Source organism: Phyllobates terribilis, unplaced genomic scaffold (genome assembly GCF_046119375.1).
Source record: "Phyllobates terribilis strain yellow unplaced genomic scaffold, ASM4611937v1 Scaffold_11__3_contigs__length_659146591, whole genome shotgun sequence".
NCBI lineage: Eukaryota > Metazoa > Chordata > Amphibia > Anura > Dendrobatidae > Phyllobates > Phyllobates terribilis.
In genome coordinates this window covers 364,237,175-364,250,180 of record NW_027362771.1, presented here as the reverse complement: position 1 = coordinate 364,250,180, position 13,006 = coordinate 364,237,175, and positions in this window count along the sequence as shown.

Below are 13,006 nucleotides of genomic sequence, written 5' to 3'. Positions count from 1 at the left end.
TGCGTGAACGGTTCTACTGGGTAGGCATGAGAGGAGCCATCGAGAGGTGGTGCAGAGACTGTGGCCCGTGCCACCTGAGAAGAAAAGACCGAGCCAGCCAGAAGACTCCCCTGCAGCCCATCATCACCAGACAGCCACTGGAACTGGTAGCCCTGGACCATGTGAAACTGGCTCCAAGCAGATCTGGGTATGTCTACGCCCTCACAATCGTAGATCATTACTCCCGGTTCCTGGTGGTGGTCCCAGTCAAGGACTTAACGGCTCAAACAGCAGCTAGAGCCTTCCAGCAGCACTTCTGCCGTCCACACGGGTACCCGGACCAAGTGTTGACAGACCAAGGACCAGCCTTCGAAGCGGAGGTCTTCCAGGAGTTCTGCAACCTGTATGGCTGAAAGAAGATAAGAACAACGCCCTATCACCCTCAAACCAATAGACTCTGCGAGAAGATGAACCAGGTGGTGATAGATCTGCTAAAAACATTGCCCCTGGAAGAACGCAGTCTGTGGCCTGAGAAACTGCCCGATCTGGTGGACCTGTATAACCACATCCCTGTAGGTTCCACCAACTGTACCCCGGCTTACCTAATGAGAGCAAGACCTGGTAAGCTGCCTATTGACCTGGATATGGGAGTCCTGACGCCTGAGGACACCTCGCCAGAGGCAGACTGGGATACAGAACGGCAGCAGCAGTATCGGAAAGCACAGGAGAGCGTCGAGCGAAGTCTGTCTCAAGCTAGAGAAAGGCAAGAGAAGGCTTATAACCAGCATGCTCCCGCTGTTCCCCTGGTACCTGGAGAGCAGGTCTTGAAGAGGAAGAGGCGGCTCCACAAGTTGGACGACCAGTGGGAGAAGGACCCGTACACCGTACTGCCATCAAGCCATGAGAACCCAAAAATCTGCGTAATCAGTAAGGATGGAGGAGAAACCACAGCCATTGTCTCCAGAGACCACCTGAAGAAGTGTCCCGAGCAGCTGCAAAGCCCTGAAGAAGATCAAGAAAACCCTCAACCCGCAGAGGAAAGGGAAGAAATGATCAGTACCGTACTCGGAGACTTCCCCCGGTCTTGGACACAAGTAAACGGCGCTGTCGTGGTACCCGTCCTCACCTTTCTCCAGCCAGCCCCGCAAGTGCCTACAGAGGAACCGGTAGAGCTGGAAGAGCAGCCGGCCCAAGAGGCAGAAGAGTCCACACCAGCAGTACAGGAGGATCAACCCTCTGCTAGTAGTGAGCCTGCCGTGCCCCTAGTGAGCCAAAGAGTGCGCAGACAGCTGCCCAGCTTACCCATAACACCTCCTACACCCTGTAGTGCAGAACCAGTTAGTGAGCTCCGTAGGTCCACTAGAGTCACTAGAGGTCAGATGCCCGCTCGCTGGAGAATCTAAACTAATGCACTGTGAATTTATCTGCTAACTGTTTATGGTTTATGTTTGTTGCCTGTTATTAATTATGTTTCTCAGTTACCCTGCAGATTTTTATGGACTAACAGGTTATGGACGCTGGATAACCGGAACAGTTTTGTAGATAGTTGCACCTTGGTGCCTCTTGCGAAGACGGCCGCGGAAGAGAAAACCTGTCTGGCGTGGCCTCCTTGCGGCCCAAAGTAGTTAGTCTACCCTTGCAGCCACGCCCAAGGCCAACGCAAGGTGTTTGCTTTGGACAGGTCCCCTACTTCGCTTAAAGTTTCACCTTGGGTGACATGGACACCCTCTTGTTTCAAAAACTTCACCTTGGGTGATATGGACACCCGGTTGCGGACACGCCGTGACCTTTAAAGAACTAAAGCTTCTTGTAAATATGTTATTGTATTATTGTTTATACCCTGTTATTATGTTTTAAAAATGTGTTTAGTCCCGGAGTACTAAAATTTACTAGGGGGGAATGTGACACCCCAGGGGTCTGGTTGCCACAGTAAAAGAGATATTATGTCTGAGAGCAAGTGGGAGGTTTCTCTGGTCAGGAGCCCTAAGCATGCAACACGGCCCACCCAGACCTGGGAGGGGAGGAATCTGCCCTTATAAACTGGGTCTGGGGCGGGATTAGGTTAGACAGAGACAGAGCCTGCAGAACAAGCAGAGCAGTCAGAGCCTGGAGAGGGAAAGTGAGAACAGGAGCTCTGTAGGAGCAGCAGCTGAAGGCCAGGGGCTGTGAGCAGAGATATAGCTCGCCCTGGCTGAAGTTACTAAAACCGGACACAGGAGTCCGAGGCTGTGGGGACTGATATATACCCAGCAGCAGAAACCAGCCGGCAGGGGATTCCAGGTCCTCTGGCCAGAGAAGCCCGGAGGCTCAGTCACAAAGAAGGGACCAGCGCCGCCATCCAGGAGCGGAGGCTAACAGAAGGCCCCAAGTCACCAGCCATACGGGTGAGCACCACACGGTATACTCAGGGACGTGGGCTACTTGTAACCGCTGACAGCAAGGTAGCCAGGAAGAGTGCAGATAAACGGGGAGGCCTACAACTCCGCCTGGCCAGGGGAACTCCTGCTTGCTCGCAGACTGACCAGGCCCCTTATACTAGCCAGTACTCCTGGGAGGGTCTGCCTTGTACCATCAGTAAAGACCCTGAACTGCACCTCACGTCTCTGTGATTCCTTGCCGCACCAGCACCATTAGCACTGGGACCCTCACACCATCACTCCCATCATCTCTCACATTAGCTGCCCTGAGGCAATACTTCTCCCGTGGGGAGTTATCCCATACTCGGCTGCGCAAACAACATCAGCCTCAGCGGTCGGCAGCGCAGCGGCGGTCCCCACTGACCGCAATCCACGGGTGGCGTAGTCGGACATTTGCTATACATTAAGACTGCCACTGGTTTGACCACCCTGGGCACGGACCGGGTCACCGCCACACGGAGACTACAACCCCCAGCATTCTACAACAGGCCCGGTTCCGGGTTCCCCTGCACAACACAGGCCCAGGGGGCGCGTCATATACATGATTAGGTTTGTAATACACACGTGGTCAAAATTGTTGGTACCCCTCGTTTAATTAAAGAAAAACCCACAATGGTCACAGAAATAACTTGAATCTGACAAAAGTAATAATAAATTAAAAATCTATGAAAATGAACAAATGAAAGTCAGACATTGCTTTTCAACCCTGCTTCCACAGAATTAAAAAAAAAAATAAACTCATGAAATAGGCCTGGACAGAAATGATGGTACCCCTGAAAATAATGTGACAAAAGGGACAAGTTAAATCAAGTTGTGTCCACTAATTAGCATCACAGGTGTCTACAATCTTGTAATCAGTCAGTGGGCCTGTATATAGGGCTACAGATACTCATTGTGCTGTTTGGTGACATGGTGTGTACCACACTCAACATGGACCAGAGGAAGCAAAGGAAAGAGTTGTCTCAGGAGATTAGAAAGAAAATTATAGACAAGCATGTTAAAGGTAAAGGTTATAAGACCATCTCCAAGCAGCTTGATGTTCCTGTGACTACAGTTGCACATATTATTCAGAAATTTAAGATCCATGGGACTGTAGCCAACCTCCCTGGATGTGGCCGCAGGAGGAAAATTGATGACAAATCAAAGAGACAGAAAATATGAATGGTAACAAAAGAGCCCAGGAAAACTACTAAAGAGATTAAAGGTGAACTTCAAGCTCAAGGAACATCAGTGTCAGATCGCACCATCTGTCGCTGTTTGATCCAAAGTAGAGTTCATGGGAGACGACCAAGTAGAACACCATTTTTTAATTTAAAAAAAAAGTGAAACTCATGAAATAGGCCTGGACAGAAATGATGGTACCCCTGAAAATAATGTCACAAAAGGGACATGTTAAATCAAGTTGTGTCCACTAATTAGCATCACAGGTGTCTACAATCTTGTAATCAGTCAGTGGGCCTGTATATAGGGCTACAGATACTCACTGTGCTGTTTGGTGACATGGTGTGTACCACACTCAACATGGACCAGAGGAAGCAAAGGAAAGAGTTGTCTCAGGAGTTTAGAAAGAAAATTATAGACAAGCATGTTAAAGGTAAAGGCTATAAGACCATCTCCAAGCAGCTTGATGTTCCTGTGACTACAGTTGCATATATTATTCAGAAATTTAAGATCCATGGGACTGTAGCCAACCTCCCTGGACGTGGCCGCGGGAGGAAAATTGATGAAAAATCAAAGAGACGGATAATACGAATGGTAACAAAAGAGCCCAGGAAAACTTCTAAAGATATTAAAGGTGAACTTCAAGCTCAAGGAACATCAGTGTCAGATCGCACCATCTGTCGTTGTTTGATCCAAAGTGGTCTTCATGGGAGATGACTAATGAGAATACCATTGTTGAAAAAAATCATGAAAAAGCCAGACTGGAATTTGACAAACTACATGCCCAGTGTCAGAAAGCTTGGTCTCAGTTGCAGGTCATGGGTCTTTCAACAGGATAATGACCCAAAACACACAGCTAAAAACACCCAAGAATGGCTAAGAGGAAAGCATTGGACAATTCTGAAGTGGCCTTGTATGAGGCCTGACCTAAATCCTATTGAGCATCTTTGGAAAGGACTGAAACATGCTGTCTGGAAAAGGCAACCTTCAAACACGAGTCAACTGGAGCAGTTTGCTCATGAGGAGTGGGCCCAAATACATGTTGAGAGGTGCAGAAGTCTCATTGACAGTTACAGGAATCGTTTGATTGCAGTGATTTCCTCAAAAGGTTGTTCAACAAAATATTAAGTTAAGAGTACCATCATTTCTGTCCAGGCCTATTTCATGAGTTTAATTTTTAAAAAAATTCTGTGGAAGCAGGGTTGAAAAGCAATGTCTGACTTACATTTGTTCATTTTCATAGATTTTTAATTTATTATTACTTTTGTCAGATTCAAGTTATTTCTGTGACCATTGTGAGTTTTTCTTTCATTAAACGAGCGGTACCAAAAATTTTAACCACGTGTGTACATGATATTACATAGAAAAATCTAAATATTAAATGAGGTAGTTGGTTGCAGTGATTAGACACAGGTATACTGACATATATTAAATGTAATAAAGTGCTAAGTGCAAATACATTCTATTAGTCAGAGGTTAGTCATACCACCATAATCAAGAGTAGTTATAAACATAGGTAAGCAAAAAAACCCCACACATAATACATGTGCCAAACGATGGTGCCACTGCCCCTAAGCACGTTTCAGCGAGCGTGCCTTCTTCTCCCCCAGAACATTCTATTTCCATTGACTCTCAACAATGGATCAGTGAAAAATGGATGAACCACTGAAATAGAAAGTACGTCCTCCGTTTTTCATCTGTGGTTAATGGATCGCCATAGATTATAATAGTCGAGTCTGATCCAAAAAACAGAAGAGAACAGGATATGCTCTGTGTCTCATGGATCGGACGAAAGGATCCATTTTTAAAACATGCTTGTTTATGGATCAATCAAACTTTATGTAACATACCTGGCAGCGTCCTTGCATAGTGGTCCATCTCCCACTGTGCAAGAGCGCGCACTTGATTTCCAGTCCAGACTATCACTTTGGCTTCCTTCCATATGGTCTGCTTTGCTCTCCTCTGTCTGCTTAGGGCGACGCCCGCCGAACTTCCTGATTCTTGTAGCTGCTGCAGACACACCCCTAATGCGTCACCAGCTTATTGCTGTCTGTCAACTGGTATTTAACCCAGCTCCTCCCTGGAATCCATGCCTGAGCATCTTGTTCTGTCGGTTGGCTTCTAGTCACTGATGTGCCAGGTCCTGTCTATGTTTCCTGCCTTGCGGTATCAGTTCCCGTGTCTGAACTGCGTCCTGTCTGTGTACTCTAGCCAGCTGCCTTTCCTGGAGGCTGTATTTCCAGGCCCGTGTAAACACGCTCTTTGCCTGTTCCTTCTGCCCTCTAGGGGCCATATACCTAGATCTGTTGTCTGTGTCTTTTCCCAGTGTCTGTTCCTGCCCTAACTATCTTCCAGCCTGTTTCCCGTTTCTCTCTACGCCCATATCTCCCATATACCTAGATCTGTTGTCTGTGTCTTTTCCCAGTGTCTGTTCCTGCCCTAACTATCTTCCAGCCTGTTTCCCGTTTCTCTCTACGCCCATATCTCCCTTTTTTCTACAGAGTCTGAACTCGTACCTACTCCTGCTCTTTGTCTCTGTACTTCCGTTTGTGGTCCACTCGCTACTTCACTGCAAGTACCCTGTGGGTATCTGGTTCTGCCTTTCCCTTCCTGTCTGTTCCGTGTGAACAGAGCCCTGTCCCCTCTGCTCTGCCTTGCTCGCCGCTCCGGCGGTTCATGCCTGCTCTGCATTGCTCGCCGCTCCAGCGGTTCTTGCCTGCTCTGCCTTGCTCACCGCTCCGGCGGTTCTTGCCTGTTCTCCCTTTGCTCACTGCTCCGGCAGTCTCGCTCTGCTCTGACCCTTTGCTCACTGCTCCGGCAGTCTCGCTCTGCTCTGACCCTTTGCTCGCTGCTCCGGCAGTCTCGCTCTGCTCTGACCCTTTGCTCGCTGCTCCGGCAGTCTCGCTCTGCTCTGACCCTTTGCTCGCTGCTCCGGCAGTCTCGCTCTGCTCTGACCCTTTGCTCGCTGCTCCGACAGTCTCGCTCTGCTCTGACCCTTTGCTCGCTGCTCCGGAAGTCTCGCTCTGCTCTGACCCTTCGCTCGCTGCTCCGGCAGTGTCGCTCCGCTCTGACCCTTTGCTCACCGCTCCAGGCGGCCTCGTCCTGCTCTACTCTCGCTCACCGCTCCAGGCGGTCTCGTCTTGCTCGCCGCTCCGGGCGGCCTCACTTTTCTGTGTTTGTCCACCACATCTGCGGTTCTGTTCCTGAGTCCCAGTCTGTACTGGGTCCTATCCACTCTGTGCTCCAACCTGTTGTACCTGCCAGTACCTCCCTGCCTGCATACCAGTCGTGCTTACCAACATCCACCTGCCTGCATACCGGCCGTACCTGCCAGTACCTCCGTTTGCATACCAGTCGTGCTTGCCAGCATCCACCCGTCTGCATACCTGCCGTGTCTGCCTGTACCCACCAGTCTGTGAGCCAGCCTAACCTGCCTGTTCCTGTATTCCCTGGTGTGGGTCAACAGCTGTGTCCGGGGTCTGACCTGGAGTAGCACCTGGTCCCTCTGCTCGGTCCCTCCTTGATGCACTGGTGTCGTATGCCGTCATGCGACCTTGGTCGGATCGGGTGGATACTTAGTTACGCCCCTCCAGGCATTCACTCTCCGGTGCGGTCCAGTGGAATCACTACATATACACGCACACGCCAGTCAGTCCGGGCGTGTGCATTACACTTTATTTATAAATCAGCCCATGGACGTGTGAATGTAGCATGAGGAATCTGCAAACACTGATCAATTCTTCTTGTAGTGACCTTGACATGTGCTTTGTAGGAACATCAAGTGTTGAGCTCAGATTAGATGCTATGAGATAAGGAAAGGCTTTGCCAAATAGGGCTTTTAGACAACCCATTGGATTTTAAAATCGAGGGGCAGACATACATGTGCAGTCGTATAGCTGCAGAAGCAGTGTATATGTTGTGCAGACGTTCAGCTGCACATGAGCCTATGGGGGAAGGTTGCCCAGTCACACTGCATGTATCTTAAGCCCTGCTGTGATTTCACTTTCTCCTTGTGTAGATTCTCCTTCTCTGGATCAAGACGTTGGGGAAGGGCTTCCTACATCTCTCTATACTCAGTAGATGCTTTTATATATAGTTAATTAATTGTCTTGGGCTTATACTAGGATTTAAAATCACAACCTCTTGCATGGTAGGCAGGGTCTTTAGTTATGAGCCACAGGCTTCACTTCTGATATTGGAGTATTTTTTTTCTATCCAAAGAGCTAAATGGTAGACTTCTTCTTTACAGGCATATTGTGCTGTTACATAGAGATATATTTCTATATACCAGTACATCTTTGTATTAAGGATACAACAAAAGTTTTTTTTTTTCCCTAGAAAATATTTAAAAACAATTCTAATAATCAATATGTTTTTAAATAAATGCCACAAATCAGTAAATCACAAGTATATTTAGTATCCCTGTAATCATAACAGCCTGTATAATATTTTTATGATTATAATGAAGAAAAAAAAAGTTCATTCAATTGTACAAAAATACTCAACTCGCAAAAAAACAAGATCTCATATAGTGAAGCTTAATTAAAAAAAAGGTATGGCTGTTACATCTGTGAGTGAATGAACAAAAAAAATCATCTGGTCATGTGAACAAGTGCATCACTAAAAGTGTAATTGTGTATATTTATGTGAAGGGTACATTTTATACATGCTTGTGTGATGTGTATACTATGTACAGTATATGTGTGTGTAGTGTGTAAATACGTGTATGATATTAGTATGTAAACATTTCATTGTTTTGTACCTAACATGAATATTAGAGTTGGTGCAAATCGATTTGCTTGTCCCATTCCATCAGCCATTAAAGTGGTCCATTGCTTGCCTGCCTTAATGGCTCTTCTTTTGATTAGCCGGCCTAGCATGATGTCACATGTGCATAACGCTGCAAATATTATGTCACACCAAACCAGCTAATCAAAAGAAAAGCCGCCAGGAAAGAATCAAGTCCCCCACTCCCATGCATTAGTTGCAGACAACTGTTGTGGCCGATGGAGTGGAATGTGTCAATTAATTTGCACTAATTCTGCTGAAAATGAATGCATATGAGCATGTGTTTACATTGATGGGGCCAAGACACGAGTCTTGCACAGGAGCCCTTCACTGTTAAGGTCTGTGCACACGTTAAGTATTTGGTGCAGAAATTTCTGCATCTCTTTGAAGGAAAAACGCAGCATAAAATATGTGCGGTTTTGGCCTGCTTTTTTTGTGTGCAGATTTTTACCCATTCATTACTATGGGTGAAGTCTGCAGCAAAAACGCTGAATTTACATGCTGCAGATTTAAATCTGCAGGTCACAAATAAGCAACGTGTGTATGAGACTTCAGGATTCTCATTCACTCTGCTGAAGTCAGGAAACCCCTCAGGTTTTGTGACAAATCTGAGCAGGAAAAAAGTGCCAAATCTGCAACGTGTGCACAGGCCCTTGGCATCACCCTATTCTTGGCACTAAATATATGGCTCCTGCATAGATACACTTTGTTCTAGTGATAAACAGGACTCAAAGCGATTGGAATTCCGGAGATCAAACCAGGCATATCCTAGCAATGATCGTTTTTCCTTTGCTAATATAATTCATTATTTTGTCATTTAAAACATACAAGCCTTGGGATCAGGAAACCTTGTCAATGCCTAGTAGTTTAGTAGTTCTGATAATTGGTAATCTTGTGGTTTTATCTTATTCCCAGGGGTCAAGTAGTTAAATAAATAATAACAATAAAGGATGACTGATCTTAGGAAGCCCCGCTCAGCACTGTACTTTGTGGTCTTCATCTGCCCCATAGACACTGAATTGTGGGACATCATTTATCAATTTCCAGTGGATAGTTGATAAATGTTTTTTTGTGGGATAACATCTTTATCTAATCATAAAGCGAGCTGCAGTGGCTGTCACTATATGTACTAGCGAGCAGATACTGAAAGTAATTCATCACTGAATTTTTAAACAAAAGACTCAAACATCCTATTCCTACAACAAAACAATGAAACTATCTAATATAATGTCGCTCTTCAACTACAATTGAATAAATTTAAATGTCGGTTTTGAAGCAACAAGCAATTTTTAAAGCAGAATACCCTACGAGGAGACTGTATGAAATCAAATATATTGTTAATACTTATTCATGTAAAGCTGTTGAATCTTAATGGCAACCAAAAACATCCAAAGAACCCTGATCAAAAGTTCACATACCCCAGTTCTTAATACCGTGTATTGCCCCCTCTAATATCAATGACAGCTTGAAGTCTTTTGTGGTAGTTGTGGATGAGGTTCTTTAATTTCTCAGATGGTAAAGCTGCCCATTCTTCTTGGCAAAAAGTCTCCAGTTCCTGTAAATTCCTACAACTCTAAAGACTCATTTACATATTTCAATTTCTTTAATACACTAAATTACAATCCTCACAAAATGATTTAAACATAAGATGGACGTATACATTATTACAGATACTGAATATACTTGTATTTTTCGGACTATAAGACGCACCAGACCATAAGACGCACCTAGGTTTTAGAGGAGGAAAATAGAAAAAAAAATGTAAGCAAAAAATGTGGTCATGATACACTGTTAAGGGGAAGGGGTCTGCTGCTGACACTGTTATAGGGGTAATGTCCCCCAATTCTGTTAATATCCCCCATCCTGGTATATATGGCCCCCTCATTCTGTTATAATGTCAGTCAGCAGCGTTCAAACTGTGATTAACAAATGGAAAATCAGGGGTTCTGTAAAAACCTAACCACGGTCAGGTAGACCAACAAAAATTTTGGCCACAACTGCCAGGAAAATTGTTCAGGATGCAAAGAAAAACCCACAAATAACATCAGCTGAAATTCAGGACTCTGAAAACTAGCGGTGTGGCTGTTTCAAGATGCACAATAAGGAGGCACTTGATGAAAAATGAGCTGCACGGTCGAGTCGACAGAAGAAAGCCATTACTGCCCAAATACCACAAAGTATCTCACCTACAATATGCCAAACAGCACAGAGACAAGCCTCAAAACTTCTAGTACAAGGTAATTTGGAGTGATGATACCAAAATTGAACTTTTTGGCCACAACCATAAACATTACTTTTGGAGAGAGGTCAAGAAGTCCTATGATGAAAAAAAAACACCATTCCTACGGTAAACCACGGAGGTGGATTGCTGATGTTTTGGATATGTGTGAGCTACAAAGGCACAGGAAACTTGGTAAAAGTTGAAGAAAAGATGAATGCAGCACGTTATCAGCAAATACTGGAGGCAAATTTGTACTCATCAGCCCGGAAGCTGGGCATGGGACGTACTTGGAAGTTCCAACATGACAACGATCCAAAACACAAGGCAAAGTCGACCTGTCATTGGCTACAGCAGAACAAAGTAAAGGCTCTGGAGTGGCCATCTCAGTCTCCTGACCTCAATATCATTGAGCCTCTCTGGGGAGATCTCAAGCACGCAGTTCATGCTAGGCAGCCCAGGAATTTACAGGAACTGCAGGCTTTTTGCCAAGAAGAATGGGCACCTTTACCATCTGAGAAATTAAAGAACCTCATCCACAACTACCACAAAAGACTTCAAGCTGTCATTGATATTAGAGGGGGCAATACACGGTATTAAGAACTGGGGTATGTGAACTTTTGATCAGGGTCCTTTGGATGTTTTTGGTTGCCATTAAGATTCAAAAAGAGAAAACACAGTAGCTTGACAATAAATGGCTTCACCCAATCAATAACCATGAGTGGAGAAAAAGATTTTTTGTTATCATTCATATTCTCTGAAACAAGGCCAAGAAAGGAAAAATTTTGCTGGGGTATGTAAACTTTTGAGCACAACTGTATTTTATGATAATTTGTGGCCATTGTGGACTCATTTTGGTGCTTTGTGGGTTTAATTACTAGTAATGTGTCTTTGTCCCTGTCTGAGCTATTTTTCATTTTTGCCCTTTCGTTTTTTTCTTCCCCTTCTTCCAAGAGGCCTTAAAGGGGTTGCCCACTACTTTTATATTGATGCCCTATCCGACGGCGGAGCCCCGCAGGTGAGCACTTCCGGCTGCTGGGCGTTGCCACGGATAACAGCTGATCGGCGGGGGTGCCGCGTGCGGGACCCCGGCCGATCATACATTGATGCCCTATCCTATGGATAGGGCATCAATGTAAAAGTAGTGGACAACTTCTTAACAAGACTAACTGAAGATTTGAATGACACCATTAAATTACTATATAGGGTCATTCCATTTCAAGTGATCCAAATCTGAATCTTTTTTTTACCTGATATCTTACGATATTTATTTTCTTTGGTGTTTTTTGCAGTGCTACTTTAGTGAATTAAAAATAGTAAGTTTTGAATTTTTATCTTCTTTAGTTAATTTTATTATAAATTTCTAAAATGTTGAAAAAAACTGATTTTGAGCTTGCATGACTTTACATTTGTTATTATATCTTGGCCTAGAATTCGGATAAAGAGATAGAGGATGCTTCATTTAGCTCAGAATTGCAAAGGCTTTAATTTTATATGTCACAAGACTATGTTTGTTGATTTTTTGTTTTTGAGGAGTCGAATTCTAAATTTTGATGGGCAATTTCGGAAAAACTATATGTTATACATTTTGAAAAAAATTCACATCTGTTACTTGTGTTCTTGGTTACATTTGTTCAGGGATTCAAGTTGGGATCTCCATAGGATCATATTTTGAAGCGTGATTTTCTAAATGCAGTCTCATCCTAATCATATGTTTAATGTTAAATTAAAAGAATCAATATTTTTAACACTTTTTTAAATATACATGTAACATTTTTTTATTAAGTCACTAGTCATGTCCTTTTTCAAGTTTTTAAAAACAATAATACAGTACTTAAATCATCAAGTAATAAAATAAAACAATTTGAACTGGTCTTAAACAACTAATAGTAAGTCTTTACATTGACCTTTTATCATCAATTTGTCACTGCTACTGGGTGAAATGTAATCTTGTCCACAATCTCTTATAACAATGGTTGTTTCCTTGTGTCAGTATGTACTGTTGTTATGGTGTTTGGCTCCAAGTGAGTTAATATCTGATTTTTGGTTACTTTTAAAATGTCTGGTTGTCTTGGATACACAAAGGCTGGTGATGGACCAGAAGGTGCAGGAAAGTCACCTCTACTTCTTCATTGTCATAATCTTTGGAGAGTCCATTAGCCAGCAGCCACCAGTGCCGATCATTAGTGTTGAGCGATACCTTCCGATATCAGGAAATATCGTATCGGATTGGATCGGGCCGATACCCAAAAAGTATCGGATATCGCCGATTCCGATACCGGAAACCAATGCAAGTCAATGGGACACAAATATCGGAATGAAAATAAACCCTTTCTTTCCTTGTAGGTTAATTCTACATGAAGTAAAACAACTAAGAATAATGTAGAATGACATGAAAAGCCGGCAATTCATCAGCGGCATTCACCGGTACCCGACAATTTAC